The 5,647-nt window shown below is 34.8% G+C and overlaps 1 long non-coding RNA gene across 3 annotated transcripts; it reads left to right on the top strand.

The window, feature by feature from the left end:
- The first annotated feature begins 416 nt into the window (after nucleotides 1-416).
- Nucleotides 417-3,740, top strand: LOC132035884 (uncharacterized). 3 transcript variants are annotated; one of them, XR_009409459.1, is made up of 2 exons: nucleotides 417-1,148; nucleotides 2,622-3,740. It is a non-coding gene; the product is annotated as an uncharacterized LOC132035884 (long non-coding RNA). The 3 variants fall into 3 exon arrangements; XR_009409461.1 differs by having other exon boundaries at nucleotides 2,532-3,740; XR_009409460.1 differs by having other exon boundaries at nucleotides 2,526-3,740.
- The last annotated feature ends 1,907 nt before the right edge of the window (nucleotides 3,741-5,647 follow it).

The following is a 5,647-nucleotide window of genomic DNA, read 5'->3' as shown; positions in this document are numbered from 1 at the left end:
TTTAGGAGTCATTTGGTAGGGTGTATAAGAATAGTACGGAATATGATATATTAGTAATGTTAGAAGTTACATATGATGCAGTACTTAGCAAGGATGTAACTTCTATTTTGGGATTTTCTTACTTAAGTATTGTTAAAATTGCTTGATGAATTGCATATATGTAGGAAAATAAGAGAAATGTTTGGGAAATTTCGGTGTAATTTTTATTGATCAACACTGCATGTATTTATACAGGTATTTGTACAAAAATATTAAAAGAAAAATACTGAGTAAAATTATACTTTCTGTACACTTGTGCCAAATCTGTACAATCTAGCCTAACAATATCAACAAACTTATTCCCTTCTATTCTGAACACATGCTGTTGTACAGCTGTGATCTGTGGCCATCAGATGTCTATCATTTAATCCATGGTCTAATGGCCTCCAAGTGTCTCCGCTCCAAATACTATAAAATCGGGTCCTAGGATTGATCGAAGAACCCAATCGAACCCAATCTTTGTCTGATAAACTTAAGAGCTAATAGAAACCCCAACTTAGAAAGTATTCCATGATGAGAAGCCCCAGAGAGAGACTTAGTGAAAAGATCAGCGAGTTGGTGTTCCGAAGGAACAAATCACAAAGTTATCAGGCCGGAGAGGTATAACTGTCGAACAAAGTGACAGTCAAGCTCTATGTGTTTCGTTCTTTCATGGAAGACGGGGTTACGAGTAATATGAATGGAAGCTTGACTATCGGAGTGAATGGGAACCGGCAACGATGGTGGTACTTGGAGATCCTCGAGTAATCTGATGAGCCAAGTAAGCTCTGAAGTAACTTCCTCATCGATATATACTCGACTTCTGCAGAAGAAAGGGAAATCGAAGCTTGCTTCTACGATTTCCATGATATAGGAGCACCCCCAAGAGTTATGTAAAACCCAATCACAGTAAGAGATTGGCGAAAATCCGAACAAGATGCCCAGTCAGCATCGCAAAAGGCCAAGAGGGAAAAAGATGGGTTAGAAGAAAGGAGAATACCCTGTCCTGGGTCCAATTGAAGGTACTTCAAGACTCGTAAAGCAGCAGAGAAATGAGAAGAGCTGAGATTCTGCATAAATTGACTGAGTTTCAACACTGGAAAAGCCAAATCCGGATGAGTATGGGTCAGGTAATTCAATTTTCCCACTAAATACCTAAAAACTGTAGGATTAAACATAGGTCTCTCTATTTCTGCTTGTAGTATAAATGAAGGATCTAGTGGGGGATGACTTTGGAAATATGTGAGCAATCGGATTCCTTGAGCAAGTCTAAAGTAAACTTGTGTTGACCGGCAATGAAACCATGTTTTTCCCTGATAACCTCCATACCAAGAAAATAATGAATTTCCCCTAAATCTTTAACCTTGAATTCTGAATTGAGGAACTGTTTGACTGCAGCAATTTCACATAGATCATTTCCTGTAAGCAAAATGTCATCAACATATACTGCTAGGATAGAAATAAGATCCCCATTCCTCTTAAATAACAAAGAGTAATCATTTAGAGATGAAGTGTATCCTTTGTAACTTAGAGCACCAGCAAGTCTAGAATACCACTGTCTTGAAGCCTGCTTCAAACCATAGAGAGATTTATTCAAAATGCAAACATGATTTAGGAGTGGAGGGACAAGACCTGGAGGAAATTTCATAAAAACCTCCTCATCCAAAGTGCCATGTAAAAAGGCATTGTTCACATCTAGTTATGAAACTGACCAGTCCTTCTTAGCTGCAACTGTTAACAAACACCTTGTTGTTGTCATTTTCACAACAGGTTAAAATCTCTCATTATAGTCTATTCCTTACTTTTGAATGTCCCCCCTCACAACCAACCTAGATTTAAGTCTCTCTATTGTACCATCTGAATTATGCTTCACCTTGTACAACCATTTACAAGGAAAAGCTTTCTTTCCTTGAGGCATTTCAACTATGCCCCATGTCTGATTTAGTTGGAGTGCCTCTATCTCAGCATCCATGGCTGCTTGCCATCCTGGATCTGCTGCAGCTTCATAAAAACAGTTAGGTTCAGATAAAGTGGACAAGGATTCTAACATGTGTTGATTGTGAGTGGATAGGGATTTGGAAGAGTAGATGGAGGGTTGAAAGGAATGTGTGAAACAAGAGTTGGTTTGATCGCACAAGGTTTAATATCTTTGTGCGATGGTTATATGGTACAATGCAGTCTGAAATCTTGTGCCTTGATGAATTAAACTTGAAGTCCTACAAATATGTCATGGTTAAATGAATACAAAAATCCTCTTTTCTTATGTAGTTATCACTATAATATGAGAGTTTAAAGACTATCTTATAGATCATGGCTTGAAGCTTCTATTTTGCCTTATGATTTCACAAATTATCTAACAGTTTTACAAGTGTCCTCACTGCCATTGATTTATTCTTTTGGTTTATCATATATTTTCATTGCAAGACAGTGCATCTCCCCATCTTTGATGGAAAACACTTTTAACTTATTGTTTGTTCCGCCACATTGAAATGGCCCTGTGATGAAAGACACAGAATGAATTCTGATGGATTTTCTCTAGCTCCAATCACGCTACTACAACTTTTGTGTACGCAAAATGTGAAGGTAACTTTATAGGTTTTCAGGCTGGTAGGTTTCTGAATTCAAGCGAGACATCCACAGACAACTTGTGGAATGAGCAAGCATTCGTCAAAAAGTTCATTGGAAATAGTACTCTATTGATGAAAAGGGAACTTGCTTCAGATTCAACATTAATCCTTATAGCATGCGATCAGCCTTAAGATCAAGAACATCAAGCAATAGTGTAAACTATATGTGCAAGAGAAGAAGACTTGGAGTCCCATTTAGAAGGTTATATATCTCGTGACTCCTATTATCATTGAGTAGCAAGTAGTAATAGTATCACTAGCCATTAGAAACCAGAAAGTTCCAATATCATTCTTTTCATAAGGAGGACGAAAGAGGCCGAGTTCTTGTAGATTCAAGATGAACATAATAGGCTTAAAAGGTAAATGTAGTGAATCACCACGAGCAGTTTATGTGAGTTTGAGAAAACTGCTCGTTTCGATTCACAACATGTACCTTAAAGCCTATTATGTTCATCATGAATCTAGGAAGAACTCGGCTTCTTTCCTCCTCCTTAATGAAAAGAATGACATTGGAACTTTCTAGTTTCTGATGGCTAGTGATACTATTACTACTTGTTACTGAATGACAATAGGAGCCACTATATATATAGCCTCCTAAATGGGACTCCAAATCTTCTTCTCTTGCATATATAGTTAACACTAATTGATTGATGCTCTTGAGCTTGAGGCTGATCACATGATACGAGGAAAATATTGAATCTGAAGCAAGTGCCCTTTTCACCAACTTCTTGTCGCCGAAGGCTGATCACATTCACCTGAAGTACTACCTCTTATTCTTACTGTCATATCCTCGCGTTGTTACAGTCTTAGATGATCTTTTATGTTCTATTGAGAATATATATTGTGGAGATGGTGCAAAGGTGGTTAGGGGCTCATGAAATTCTTCTATAATATCTAGAACATAAATTTTAGTTAAAGAAGCATTCTAAAGCCACTGGTTAATTGCTTAGTTTTCAGAAGATCTTGGTGTTTCAACATTCTATTTCTTCCACACAGGGTATATTGTGCCAAAAAACAGTACTAACATGCAACACTGAGAAAACAATTGTTCTAGATAGTCATTTTAATTCTGTTGAAGTAAATGTTCATATCTCACTTCAAGTTTTAAGAGGTCTCTGAGGTAATCACCCTTTTAAACATTTTTTTTTCTGCCCCGAAACCCTATATGCAATGAAGTTGACATTGAGTATTGAACTTTCACCTTGTTGGTGAAGGTTTGGTTCTCCACCTAGTAACTCTCCCCATTTCCCTTCCTTCTCCCCTATGTAAAATATATAAAATTTAGGCCAAACCCATTGATAGTTGCTTGTGGTCGTCAAGATAGGCCTAACTAGGGGTGTCAAATGTGCGGGTTGGGCTGAATTTGGGCGGTTCAATTAGTTGAGTTAATAAATGGGCCGATTATTGACCCGTCCAAAAGTTACTTGGGCTAAAATGGGTTAAAAGCGGGTCATAACTCAACCCCCCCAATTTGTTCTTTTATAATTTTTTTAGTACCTAAAAAATATTTTCTTACGTTATTATGATTATATATAACCTATCAAATAAAAATTATGTTCTTATGAAAATATTTTGACAAAATTTCTCGTGGTTCAATTTGGGTTGCGTATCACCCCAACTTTTTATGGACAGAAATGGGTTATGCTGAAATGGGCTTAGCTAATAATTGGGCGGGTCAATGATCAGCTCAAACTTGAGCGGGTCATGCTTTCAAGGGCTAATTAGGCCCTAAAGGTGTTTCATTCCTCTTTTGGTTCCATACATAAATAAATATGCCTCAACTTGGGTCCCAATTCAAACAATTGAGAAACAAGCAAACTTCAAACATTTTTATCTAAGTTTAACAGGCAGTCCCAAATTTCAGATATTTTATTTGAAGTTTGAACTCCTGAATCTAGCTTCAAATAAAAATGGCTGCTTGGAACTAATTGTTGCTAAGAGTCCAAGCAGAGCTCTGGAATTTTCACTATCAACTTTCCAAGTGTTGGCGTAAGTTATAACATTGGAGCTCAATTACCTCAATACTCCATGTAAATGAAGATTTAAATTCTATGCTTTTTAAAAGAAAAAAAAGAACTCTCAATAAAGAAAGGAAGATTAACGTATATATACATAATAAGAAAAGTATTTACAAAATATAACGAAATTTTTCAGTTTACAAAACATGGCAATAGATTTCTTACAAAATATATACGAAATTAAAAAAAAAATTAAAACATTTTTTAATTTTTTTTTTTTTTTAAATTCTGCTCAAGGCTTAAAAAAATCGCTCAAAATTTTGTGTATGAAATGTGTATATCTCGCTCAAAGCTTAAAAAGTTGGCTCAAAATTTTGTATATGAAAAATATAAGAAATGTGTATATCTGGTTCAAGGCTTAAAGCTTTCGCTCATTTTATGTATAAAAACAACATGAGTTATGTATATCTTGCTCAAGGCTTAGAATTTCGCTCACATATTTTGTATATAACGTTCATGTTAGGTTTCTAGAAAATTAATACAATTATAACAACACTGTATACAACATCCATACAATATTTAAGACTTAAAAAAATTGCTCAAATTTTTGTGTATGAAATGTGTATATCTCGCTTAAGGCTTAAAAAGTTCACTCAAAATTTGTCTATAAAAATTGTATTAAAAAATTTGCACACGTATACACATTTCATACATGTTTCATATAGTTTTTATACACAGAAAATTGATTGAATCTTTTAAGCATTGAGCGAATTTATTTTAAAAAAAAATATATATATATATATATATATATATATATATATTTTGAAGTATGAAAAATGGAGATCCGTTATATTTTGTAAATAGAAAAGTATCGTTATATTTTGTAATAAAGAGTCTTAAGCAATTCTATGTCATTTTCCCATAAAGAAAATTGAACAATCATATTCAACAGATTCATAAAGCTTCATATATAACCAATGACATATCGTGTATACTATGTATATGTGTGAAACTTATACATATGCGACAGTCATATAAATGTGT

This window comes from Lycium ferocissimum, chromosome 11, assembly GCF_029784015.1.
Source record: "Lycium ferocissimum isolate CSIRO_LF1 chromosome 11, AGI_CSIRO_Lferr_CH_V1, whole genome shotgun sequence".
Taxonomy (NCBI): domain Eukaryota; kingdom Viridiplantae; phylum Streptophyta; class Magnoliopsida; order Solanales; family Solanaceae; genus Lycium; species Lycium ferocissimum.
Note: the sequence above shows the minus strand (reverse complement) of the source record. Positions and strands in the feature narration are given on the sequence as shown.